The sequence below is a fragment of the Micromys minutus genome (assembly GCF_963924665.1).
Source record: "Micromys minutus genome assembly, chromosome: 3".
Classification (NCBI taxonomy): domain Eukaryota; kingdom Metazoa; phylum Chordata; class Mammalia; order Rodentia; family Muridae; genus Micromys; species Micromys minutus.
In genome coordinates this window covers 26,603,304-26,616,614 of record NC_137972.1, presented here as the reverse complement: position 1 = coordinate 26,616,614, position 13,311 = coordinate 26,603,304, and the positions used below count along the sequence as shown (strand labels likewise).

Sequence of the window (13,311 nt, the reverse complement as noted above, 5' to 3'; positions counted from 1 at the left end):
ACAATAAACTGGAGGCCAGTCTGGGATAGAGTAATCCCTTACCTTTAAAAGAATCCGAAAAGTAGGGACATTCAGATAACTCAGCAGATAAAAGTGCTTATGGCACAAGTCTAACAACCAAAGTTTGATCCCCACCATCCACAGTGGGAGAACCAAGTCCCAAAAGCTTTGACCTTTGACCTCAAAGAGGAAGGGCATGATCTAGCCTGTGTGTGTGCATGTGCACACACACAAAATGCATAAAAATAATCATCTGCAATGAATAAATGAACACAAAATATATCAAGGTCTATTGAAAAACAAGGTATAAGAGACAGTTGTACTTTAAACGCTCAAGCAATTTTCTTAAAATCACCTCCAAAAGAACTCTTCACAGTTCACTCAAAGAAATCAACCACAACCACCTGCAACTACGCTCTGAAATATGTCTGGCAAAGAAACTACCTGAGTCCCGGGCCTTTTCTTAAGGGGTCAACTCAAAAATTAAAAGGAGTACAAAGAGATCAAGCACAAGAGCGGGGCTGGGGCAGAAGGTTGAGGGCAAAAAGAAAAAAGAAAAAGAAAAAGAAGGAAAGAAAAAGAAAAAAAGAGAAAAAAAGCTGATAACACTTTTGAGGAGCTAACAGTAATGAGACACACTCCCTCATGGTTGGTTGCTATAGGATGAAGTTGTCTAAACACCCAGCATCTTCCTTCTTGTGTGTAAAAACCTCATTCATGCACGCTTACAATTTACCTACCCCAAGTCAAGGCAAAGGGATTCTCTTCCCTCAGCGAATTCTACTCATCTGGCCAAGAAAAGAACCAAACCCTAAGTGGCAACGTGAGATCTGCTGCAGCAGCCCCTCCAGCTACCTCCCAGGAAACATCCATGCCTCATTTTCCATCTGAAATACAACCTTTCCTCTTCCATCTCACCAGGTTCAAAATAATATGATCATCTTAAAACATTTTACATCCGATCCACCTTGGCCGCACCCCAACTCCAGGGCTCCCCAATATTCCCACATCATGCTTCCCATCCCCGGCTATGGGGGGAGCCAGAAGACCCCCACCTCCCACCTCCAGCAGAGATCCCTACCGCCAGCGCCTTCGCTCCCGCCCAATCCGGGAGCTCCGCAGGGCGCGGCCGCCGGTGGGCTCGGGTGCGCTGGGGCGGGGTCCGCCCTCCCGACCTCCCCATCCTCCTCCCCACCCCCGGCCCATAAAGGAGGGGGAGGGGTCCCAAAGCCTCACCTACAGCTCCGCCCCTCCCCAGGGGCACTCTGCCCTGCCCAGCCAGGGCCGGGAGCGCCGAGCCGGGTAGGAAACGACAAATGCCTCAGCGTCTGCGACCGCCGAGCAGTTTGAGGTTCCGCCTGACGTCCCAGCCGCTGCCGACGCGGCAGCCTTACTCTCCTCAGGGCCGCCGCTGCCGCTGCCGTTGCTGCTACTGATTCCCGGACAGCCTGCCGCCGACACTACCACAGCCGCCGCCGCCGCCACAGCCACAGCACGACCGGCGCCCGCGACGTCACCACGCCCCGCCCCCCGCGCACACCTAGCCCCGCCCCCTGTCGCCCGCGCGGCGCCCTCGCCCCGCCTCCCACTCTCGCGGGCCGCCGGGCTTTCCCTGGTCCCACTGGGAAGCGCCCCACGACGCGGCTCAACAGGACCGCGCTTCAGGATCGAGAAGTGCGGCGCTTCGAGGCCGCGAAGGTAACTGGGCGTCGAGGCAGACTTGCGCCAAACGTAGCGCCGCCCCTCACATACACACACCCACGGCCGAGTGTCCACGGGGAGCCCGGGCCGCGATATTGAGCGAGGAAGGTGCGGACGGGGAGGGGCGGCGTTTGTCTCCTCCTGCTTGCCGTAGGACGTGGACTGGCTGGAAGCCCCAGGAGTGGAGTGGCTTTTCCCAAACCTGGAGTCGCCCCGCCCCCTCCTTGGCAAGCCCGTTACCCGAACCCTGGGACGCCGCCACCTTAGGAAATAGCTCAGGGCTTGCCATTACAGCCACGGCTGCCTGGACACCCTTTGTCCAAGAGAAGTTAGCTTGCCTCTCACCCTTGGCTTTTGCTCTATGAGGCTGCGGAAGTCAATACTCTTGAGTCATCTGTGCTGTCCAAACGGTCATGCTAAAAGACCGTCGCCTCAGTAGGTGGCTTCTTTGCAAGGATCATTCCAGGAAGGAAGAGTGTGGGCGGAACCTGATGTCCACTTGCAGTGCGAGTACTGTGCCAAATGCTTCACCGCGTTACCTTTTTTATTTAGCCCTCACACCAAGCAAGGCGAACTACAAAGCAGCTGCCACCTTATTTTAGACAACCTAGTTTTCTGGTGCTGAACCTCTACCTTTTCTTCTTGTCACGAGCAGGCAAAAATACAGAGGTGGGGACAACACATAGGTACTAATCTTAAGAAATGTAGATAAGCTATCTCTAAGCCGAAAATCCAAGGGCGGTGTGAATTATACTCATCCCCATACTCAGAGGGTTTATTAAGCTAATTTAAAATGCCTTTGAGATGAGAGGAGTTAAGACTCATCGGTTTACTTATCCCTAACCTCCCACCATCATAATTAACCAGCCTACACTCTTCATAATCCCATTAACATTTCCCCCATCCTTCTGTAGTATGCATGTTTATTCACCAAACAGTATTTTGTCCTTTCCAGAGCCCTCAAATCATCACAGCGCCTTGGGCACGCTGAACTGAATTCCCCTTCAGTACATCTAACATATGACAACCAACTGATAGTGTGCAGCCAAACAGGGACTATACAGTAGCCAGAGAAGAATCTTCAAATATTTCATTTCTGGGGCTGGGGAGATGGCTCTGCAAGCATAAGGACCGAAGTTCGAATCCCCAGCATCCACATAAAACCCAGGCATGGCTTCAAGTATCTGTAACACCAGCACTGGGGAGGGAAGACAGGTTGATCCCAAGCAACAAGATGAACTTCTAGTTTAGTCAACGAGGCAAAAGGCAATAGAGGTAGACAACTGATGTCATACTCTGGCCCCTGCAAGGGCACACATACTTACACAGGGGATTGAGATTTCATTTCTTAGATATCTAGGTCCTCACCCATTAAAGCCATTCTTCATGGACCATTCTTCCAGATACTTCTCTGTCTAGTAAGTAAAGAGGAGCTTGCCTTGCTGTAGGTGTATATGGTTTTTGTTTATCTGTTTGATTCATGGCCCAGGATATCCTGGAATCCACAACAGTAGCTGGTCCAGTCTCCCAAGTGATGAGATTGCAAGCTTGTGACACTGCACATGACACTCTCCCTGGGATTTATATGCACCTGGCCCCCTTCCTCTTCTCCAGTCTCTCCTTTTTGGAATGAAAATATGTGTCCTGTGTGTGCCCCAGCTTTGTATCCTAGAAGCATGTAACTTGTCTGCTTCTTAGCTAGAGAGAATTTTGCCTCAGGATGACCCATCTCAAGTATCACCCATATATAATTTAGATCATATACAGACAGAATGCTTCTTATCTGAAGTGCTGGGACCAGAAGTGATTCAGTTTTTCATTTTGGGGGTAGAAGTGGATAGAGGGTTACACATACAGAGGTGTCTTGAGGATGGAACCCAACTCTAAACGCAAAGTTAATTGATCTCATATATACCTTTTTCAGCAAATATATCCTGAAGGGCATTTCATGCAATAGTTTTTTGGGGGGGGAGGTGGTTGATATATATATATTTTTTTTTTGGTTGGTTGATTTGATTTGGTTTTGGTTTTTCAAGACAGGGTTTCTCTGTGTAGCCCTGGCTGAAACTCACTGTATAGACCGGATTAGCCTCGAACCCAGAGATCAGTCTGACTCTGCCTCCCAAGTGCTAGGGTTAAAGGCATGCGCTGCCACCTCTGGATCATAAAGTAGTTTTAATTTGTGCTTAAAGCAGGGTTTTATAATGTGACAGCTTTCAGCTTTTGCAACATTCCACGTTTTTTATTAAAGATATTTAACCTCTTCATTTTGTTTTTTATTGGGGGATTTTTATTAGGTGCCCCTCCCCCAGGTAGAACTCTCACTGTATTACCTAGACTGTTCTTGAACCAGGTTCAAATGATACCCTACAAACCCATAGCCTCCTAAATGCTGGAACTACAGACTTGTGACACCACACCCATTTAACCTGTATTTAGATAGATAAGATTTTGAATTTAGGGTTCATGTGGATAGAAATGGTCTCTTGAGATAAAGAGAATGCATTTTTAAGTTGAGGGAGACATAAATCTGAGTGGTCTGGAGAACAGTTATATGGACTGAATTAAGTTTTGAAATTGTGATCCTAAAAGAGGTCATCTTCAGCCTGTGGTATGGCAGCACTAACTAGCTGATTAAAAAGTCGAAAGGCCTGAACATAATGCCTCTGTCCATAGTTCCAGCACTCTGAAGGCATGAAGTTAGCCTGCACTGTGTAGTCTCAAAATACAAAGAGGCTGGGAGGTACCTAAAGATATATAAAAGGGGAACATGGATTTGAGAAAACAATTTGTAAATCATAGCTCTTTCATATCTAGAACTCAATAAGACAAAGATAACCCACATTTAAAAATGAGAACAGACTCCTAATAGCGATTTCTCCAAAATATACAAACAGCCAAAAGAACTTGAGAAGTAGCTCAGCACATTAGTCAGAAGTAATTATAGGCCAACTAGATAGAAAGAAATAGTCTCGATGCTTAGGAGGCTGAAGTGACAAGATCACCATGAGTTTGAAGCCAGCTCGAGCTACAGAGTGAGACTCAGTTTCCAAAACAGTAGAAAATGTAGTTCAGTGACGAGGTTATCCCCAAAATGATCATCATGGCCAAATTAACTAAAGAAACATTCTTATTTATGTACAGTGGCTGCTTCTCCTACCCCCAAGGCAGGGTTTTAGAGGTCAGCATTGGATATGAGGAAAACAAGGCTTTTTTATAGCTCAGGAGTAGGTGGTTCCCAAAATAGGCAGGGCTATAGGAGCAGAACAAATTAGTCCTAAAGACCTCCTAAAACAAACATGGTTGCAAGGTGGGCATAACAAAGTAGTCATAACAACAGGTCATCAGAACAGGTTGTCATAGGTAGTCACATAGCCTTTTGAAACAAATGTAGGGTTGCAAGATGGTTATAAACAACTTTTTGAAACAAAGACATGATTGCTATTCCTGGAGCAAGCATACAGAACCATCTGTAGTTAAGGTTACAGGTGGAACATAGCCCAGTCCTTAAGAAACAAGTTTAATCATGAACAGGAGCAAACCTAGTTTGTTTTTACTATAAGATGGCTTTTAAACCTAAGTTGGAGGAAGGCTGGTTCTTCAGCAGGAGGATCTAGGTTCAATACCCAATACTGAAAGCAAAAATAACAACAAACTTTCTAAACAGCTATGCACACCATTAGTGCATACATCTCATGTGAGAACTTAGTATATGGCCCCTTCTTTCATGTAGGCAAGCTGAAAATAGAGCTTTTATTGTGAGTGACAGGACATAGAATTAAAATTGACTGATAGCACACACTTCTAATGCCAGTACTTAGGAGAAATAGACAAGAATCTGGAGTTCAACACTACAAGAGCTATAAAAGAATCAATATCATTTATTTTTTAAAAAGTAAGCCATGGTTCTGTAGTCAAAGTATTCACAGGGGTAGTAAGGAAAAGTGTGCAGAGTTTGAGACCAGCTTGAGCTACAAAGTAAACTCTGTCTAAAAAAAAAAAAAAGGAAGGAAGAAAGAAAAATTAAAATTATCTGTTACCAAAATAAGTAGAAAACTGATTATTAGAGAGAAACTCAAATGTTTGCCAGAATTGCTGAAGTCTGGACTAGAGAAAAGGCTCCATGGGAAAAGGTGCTTGTTACCAACCTGATAAGCTGAGTTCAATCCTCAGGACCTGCATCGGGAACGGAGAGAGCCAGCTCTTTAAAGTTGTCCTCTGACTTCACATGCTTCCTGTGCCACGTGTCCACACTTATGCACAAAATAAATAAATAAATACTTAAAAGAATCACTGACTCAGCTGGAGAGATGGCTCAGCAGTTATAAGTGATGACTGGTTTCTAGCGGCCCCAGGTTCACTTCCCAGCAGCCCCTGGTTGCTCACAACCAATGTAATCCAGTTCCAGAGGATTTGATGCTCTCATACAGAGGCTTGTAAGGTAAAACACCTATGCACATAAAATAAAAATAAATCATTTTTAAAAAGAGTTACTAATCTTTAAAACTTAGGTCACATTAGATACATCTAAGAACAAGTGATATAGTGGGTTAGCTAAAAGATGTCTAAAATGGTGAACAGAAATAAAATGGGGAAAAAAAGTAGTTTAAAGACACAAGAACTGGGTGTGGTGGTGAAATTTGTACTCCTAGCTACTGTGACAGGAGGCAAGATCCGCTTGTCTAACCTGGGCAACTTAGACCCTTTCTTAAAATAAAAAGTAAAAATTGAGCTGGAAATTTTTCAAGTGGTAGGATGCTTGCCTCTCATGCATGGGAACCCAGACTCAGTAAATACTACAAAAGAATATTTTCATCAGTTGTCATTCTTTGGGTCGCTATAAATGCCACAGACTTTTGTATGGCTTAAAACAATAGAAATGAACTGCTTCACAGCTCTGAGCAGAGAAAATAGCTCAGTGGTAGAGCTCATTGTTGATTGAATACTGAAACCCTGGGATTAGCCCCTAGTTCCTCACACCTCAAAACAGTTCTGAGGAATTGAGGGGGTCAAGCCCCTCCAGAACTTGTAGAGGAGACTTCCTGCCTCTTTCTGGTGATTCCCTAGAGATTCTTGGCATTCCTTGACTTGCAGTTGCTGATGTCAGCTTCTGCCTCCTTCATCACTTGCATCCTCCCTCTGGTTGTTGAATGTCTTCTGTGTTGTCCAGGCCAGCCTTGAACACCCAGGCTCAAGTAATCTTCCAACCTAGGCCTCCCAAAAAGCAGGGCCTGCAGATGTGCCTGCCGCCTGGCTTCTTCTCTTATAAATAACCCGAGTGATTCCAGACTTACCCTGCTCTAGCATGTGCTGTCTTTTTGTCATCTGTCATCTCTCTCCCTCCCTCCCTCCCTTCCTCCCTCTCTCTCTAGTTATGTATACTTGCTTTGTGTTGCACATGGGATTTGTTTTGGTTTTGAAGCTAGATCTTTTTAAAAGATTTATTTTTAGTTTTATATATATAGTAAAAGGCGGTGTGTTGTTGGGCTGGAGAGTTGGCTCAGTGGTTAAGAGCATTTGTTCTTTCAAGAACCTGGGTTCTACTCCCAGTACCCACATGGAGGCTCACAACCATCTCTAACTCTAGAACCAGGGGTTCTGATGCCCTCTTCCAACTCCAAAGAACACTGGGCACATACACGGTACACAGGCATATATGTAAAAATAAATAATTGCTGAAGTAGTGTATTATAATTGCGTTTACTAAGCTTATAAGTGTAATTTTTAGAGTTTTAAAATAATTTTAAAATTTTTAAGGTTTATTTACTTCTATGTATTTGGGTGTTTTGCATGCAAAGAAAAAGTCTATGCTTATATGAATGCTGTATCTGTGGAAGCCAGAGAGGGTATTAGGTCTCCTAGAACTGGATTTGTAGAAGGTTGTGAGCCACCATGTAGGTGCTAGGAAATAAACCTGGGTCCTCTGGAAGAGCTACCAACCAATATTTGTAACCACTAAGCTGTCTCTCCAGCCTCTGATTTAAAAATAATAATAATAATTAAGCTAACTTTTACTGAGGCTTACATTGTAACACACAAATGCATTTCAACAGCAAAGAAAAGAGAAATTATGATTCTAAGATTTCAGATCCTATAACTACTCTAGGACAAATTACTCTTCACAGTTTTGTTTTTCTAGGCTTTTTCCTCATAAATCTGTGCAAGTTTTCAATAGTAAATCCATAATTCTAGGGGGTGGAGGGACCGTATCTCAAGCCAACAAAATGTCATCAGATTTCTGGATTTTCAAGAATAAAATCCACCATAAGCATTATTCCTAGAAATAGGGCAAAGTGACTCATTAGGAGCTGTGCTCATTACAGAATCAGACTGGTTTGGTGGATTGACAGCTTCCTCACTGAAATATTTGATCAGCAGTGTGCTTTACACTCAAACCATCCTAACTACTCCATTTCTTAGCAAGTAGATTCTGAATTCAGAACACTCGGCAATGTTTCATTCATAACTAGAACAAGACAGTACATCAATTCAGAAACGACTGTGAGGACAGTAAGAAAAGTCAATCAAGTTTGCTCTTTTCTCAACTGCTTAAACCCCAGAGTATTTGCAAATAGTGCTAATAAGGTGCCAACTCTTGAAAGCCTAGATTTCTAGTCCATTCCTGCTGAATATTTTCAGAATATTGCACTGTTTTATCTGTTTATATTTTGCCCCCTGGCTATCTGAGGAAGTTGGATAGTTGGTCCATCTGATCTTGTAAATGATGTGGTAAAGGAAGACCAGGAACAGGTGAAATCAGAGCAGATCGCATATATCTTGGGATTGTAGAACTTTAAGTCACAGATGGAAAAGCCACAGTTCTCCTTTGAACCCATGCTTACACAATGGAAACCAGTGGCCGTGACTACTAAAAGTAAACATTAGGGTCACTGTACTTTGTGAGCCTGCTTTGACTTTAGTGGTAAATCCTTTTGTGGCACTTCTCAGCAAGAAGGGTGTAATACCAGTAGAACATAATTCCTGAAGAGTATCACATAGCCAAGTTCATTCAGCTCAGTAAGTCTTCAGGAACTCTTCCTGCCAATCACCACAGGAGGCTCAATTCTTTTCTTTCTGTCTTTTTTTTTTTTTTTTTCTTAAACATTTCTATGTCCCTAAAAGAAAATTTAGCCAAGGGGACAATGCCTGACTGGGAACCTGGGATATGAGATTAGTACATAAACCCACAATATAACAATGTATTGCCTTAAATTGGGATGGTTGGGGGTTTGGTTTGTTTATTTGGTTCTTGGGATTTTTTTTTTCTGTTTTGGGGGGTTTTGTTGTTTTTGTTGTTGTTTTTTTGGGTTGGGTTTTTTTGTTTTGGTTTGGTTTTGGTGGGAAGAGAGAACACAGTGGTGAGGGAAGAGGACAGTGATAAGCCAACAAATATAAGACAGTTTCTAAGAGCAATGCACAAATAGGCAGTCTTTTTCCTGTTTTGTTTTTGTCGACAGTGTTTCTCTTTATAGTCCAGGCTGTCATAGAACTTCTGTAGTCAGACCGGCCTCAGAGATTTGTCTGCCCCTGCCCCTGCTTCCCCCAGTGCCAGGACTAACGGTGTACACCACCACCGCCCCTTTAGCAGTCATTTTTATGAGAAGTCAACTAGTAGGGGGAAACTAAATTGCCATTGCAAAACACACCTGTATAAATTAGAAATTATTTTTAATAACATTAATAGAGAATGTATGCTAGAAACTGTACATAACTGGGTGTAAAATTCTGAAAACAATTTAATAGAACAGTCCCAGATGGCTAGCCAAGGCCAACCTTCAAAGAGATCGGAAGCTTTGTCTGTGGGGAATTTTGGATGATGTTTGCAGAAATGTACTGTGAATAAACAGAATCACTGTTTTCGTAAGTATTGTAGAGTTTCATATAATGGTTTTCTGCATGAATGTTCATTTCATAGTGGCTTAGAATAAATACCCAAACAGAGGAGAACTTGCATACAGGATACCTAACTCCCTCGTAAAGATAAGTCATACATTCAGAATGATTACACCATCATTAACACCAGGTGTTGGTGTCCTGGTGATCTATAGTTCTTTTCTCAAGCACAAACCTTGACCCAGATGTGTCCCAGTGACTACAGGCATGAGACCAAGCCCAGGAGGACTCTTCTCTGGAACAAAACAAAGCCAAAAGGACAGAGAAATACCAAAGGAAGAACTCAGATAAGAGGGAAAGGTACTGTTTGATCAAGTTCTGCTTACAGTGCTACCATGGTAGCCAGGCAAATGATATATAAGCATCAGAAAAATAAAAATTATTCATTCTTGAAATGAACCCAGAGTCTTGTGTGCTTGTCTACCATTCTCCTTTCTGAAGGCCATGAAGCCCACAGCTTCAGTGTGGTGCCCAGTACTTTCTGCAGTTACAGATAATGGTCCAGGAAAGCACGGCCCAGCATCAGCATCCAGAGGCAGCCACGGTTTTCTGTGTCTTCCCCCCCACCCCACCCCCCATGTTTTCTTCCTTCATTTTTCTTAACTGCTGTTGTTGCAGCTAATTAAGAAACCTGGTAACAGGTTGGACGTGGGGTGTGTGCCTTTGATCACAGTACTCAGGAAGTATACGTTTTAATCATTAGACAGAGCACTCTGGCAATCAGAATGTTAAGTCTTTAGTAGTCTTCTGGGATGAAGAAAGCATTGTGCAGGGATAGCAAGCTGGCTCAGCAGATAAAGACATTACCACCAAACTTGAGGACCTGAGCACTAGCCCCAGGACCCACAGGTAGAAGAACAGAACCAACTCCAGAAAGTTGTCTTCTGACCTCCACTTACACAGTGTGGCACATGAACATATCAAATGTAAGCCAGGCTAGCCTCAAACTCAGAGATCCGTTTGCTTCTGCCTTCCAAGTGCTGAGGTTAAAGACATACACTGACATGTCTAGGAGTTTTTTGTTGTTGTTGTTTGGTTCTTAAAGATGGTTCATCAGTTAAGAGCATTGGCTACTTTTCCATAGGACACAAGTTTAATTCCTAGTACTCATCTGGCAACTCACACATGTATAGCTCCAGTTCTGAGGGCTTTAGTTCCCTCTTCTGGTTTCTGTGGCTTCCAGGAACAAAAGTGATGCTCAGACATACATACAAGCAGGATGTATATGCAAATAAAAATTTAAATAATAATAAGAGCATATGCAACTTTTATAACTCTGATTAACAAGGTTGTCACTAATTTTCCTGGCTTGAAGAATTTCATAACTGCCCTCATTAGGTCATTGGAGGAGGTCTGACCTAAGTTTCTTTCAAAGACTAACATAAAATTCTCCTTTTGAACTGATGTGATTAGTTCAGTCAGTTCCATCCCATGCCGTTCAGTTCATTGGATAGCCCCAAGAATTGAGCAGTGTAACATAAAAGACAACCTAATATCAGGTCAGGAATTTCACTCAGGATGACATTGCTGCAGTAACACTGACTTTCATTTGGAACTGATCTATAGCTGCTGGGTCAAGCTCACTCAGCAGAATTTCCAAGGTTTTGTTGATTGATTTTAATGGTTTTGGTTTAATTGGAAATTTGCCTGTCCAAACACTAAAGGTCCTCGTCTCTAATTGTTTTTTGACAATCAATAAAGATGCCAGTGGCCAATGGCTGGGCAAAGGGAGATGGGTTGGCCCTTTGAGCTGTGTGGGCTTGGACACACAGGGGAGGAGAAGGGAATCGCCACGACTGGGGAAGAGAAACAGGTCAGATTTAGAGCTGCAGAAGAAAGGACATCTGAAATATAGGTGACAGGGAAAGCGGCCTCCAGAAGGGCTGCCCAGAAGCATCTCGGGCAGCAAAGACCAGTGGGCTTCACAGGAGGTGACAGGGCAGCAAAAAAAAAGTAGATTTAGATGGTGTTGACCCAGGAGTACTAGAGGGAAAAGTATACTAGCCATGGGAGGATTAGAACTGCCCAGCCTTTGAGTAGCCAAGACATTTTAAAAATAAGCCAATACATGTGTGCCTTTCATTCTGGATCCAAAGAGTTCCTGGGCAAGTGGCTGGAAGTATGTGACCCACCAGGAGCATAGAGTGTAGTAGCTCAAACTCACCAATACATGGTTTAATCTGGATGACTCATTACTCAACTTTGGGAAATTCAAAATCTACAAGAACCAGCAGTCATAACTCATATTCCTCATACAATATGCTATTGCTCCATTTGGGAAAATTACATTAAGAAACTATTTTCTTCTTCAAAATTTCAATGTGTAACCTCTTGGTGAGAAGGCTTTATGAAATTGTTACTAGAATATTCTAAAGGAAGCTTTGGATTAAATGGCTCCCACTGTGATCCCAAGTAAGCTTCAACAAGGAACCAGTCACCACTTGCAGTAAGGATGGTACCATGTATCTCCAGAAGGAAGAGAAGCATGCTTCTCACTGAGCACACAAGCTTTCTGCTCTTTGTTTTGTCACACTGAATATTGCACACCGTTCAAAAATATACCCCGCTCAAATCTGTGACTAGAGCAAGGTACTCAGTCTCTGCTTTGCCACAGACAAATCAGGAAGGAACAAACCTCCAGCATGTCTCCATCCCTTAAGGGAAAAAAAAAAAAAAAAAAAAAAAAAAAAACCAAGCTGTGGTGGCGGCTGTCTTTGAACCCATCACTCAGGAGGCAGAGTTAGGCAGGGCTCTGAGTTTGAGGCCAGTCTATAAATCAAGTTCCAGGACAGCTAGGAATACACGGAGAAACTCTGTCTTGGGGAAAAAACAAAAACAAAACAAGCAAAAGTCTGTGAGACTAGCCAACAGCCAACCACAAAAAAAACAACCAAATCAAACTCCTACCACCACCACTAGAAATTGCTCCACCTGTATTATTAAAATGTAGGTTCCTCTTTTTTTTTTTTTATCTTTCTGGCATAATTTTATTGGGTTTTGTTTTGTCTTGTTTTGCTTTTTAATTTATTTAGAGCTGAAGAGATGGCTCTACAGTTAAAAGCACTAATTGTTCTTCCAAAGAACCCACTTGGCAGCTCATAACCATCTGTGACTCCATTTTTTTTTTTCTGGTCAGTGAAGACAGAGAGAACATTAGATCCCTAAAACTGGATTTCAGAGGGTTGTGAGCTGCCATGTGGATATTGGGAACTAAACCCATGAGAAGGCTAGGTTGATCCCATGACACCTTCAAATTGGCAGTTAAGGAGACGAGGCCCAAATCTCTGTTTTCAAGGAGCCAGGATTGCAAGCATACACAAACACCTAGCCACAGATTTTTTTTTTTAATGTGTGTGAGAGTTTTATCTGGTTATGTATGTGCACTGCTTTTCTGTCTGGTGCCTGGGGAGGCCCAGAGAGGGCATCAGATCCTCTGAAAGAGCAGCCAGGACTCCAAAGGCCTGAGCCATCTCTCAATCACCATAGGTGTATTCTTAGAATAAAGTTAACTCAAGAGAGGGGTAGTAATCTGAGAGAGAGGTGGTTTGCTTGGTTTTAGTTTTATTGTTGTTGTTGTTGTTTGGTTGAGACACTCTCTCATATAGCTGAGGCAGCCTCAAATTCCCTTAGTAACCTAAGCTGACCTTAAAATTCTGATCCGTCTTCCATATCCTAGTGCTGGAATTCATGTGGTGCTGGGGATAGAACCCAGGATTT

The 13,311-nt window shown here is 43.2% G+C and overlaps 1 protein-coding gene across 1 annotated transcript in view; it reads right to left on the bottom strand.

Annotated features, from left to right (window-relative positions):
- Positions 1-1,453, bottom strand: part of ERC1 (ELKS/RAB6-interacting/CAST family member 1) — a 282,059-nt gene extending 280,606 nt beyond the window's left edge. The window contains exon 1 of the mRNA XM_080914840.1: positions 1,237-1,453. The gene's annotated coding sequence lies outside the window, so the exon portion shown is untranslated. The remainder of the gene's footprint in view (positions 1-1,236) is intronic.
- Between the last annotated feature and the right edge of the window lie 11,858 nt (positions 1,454-13,311).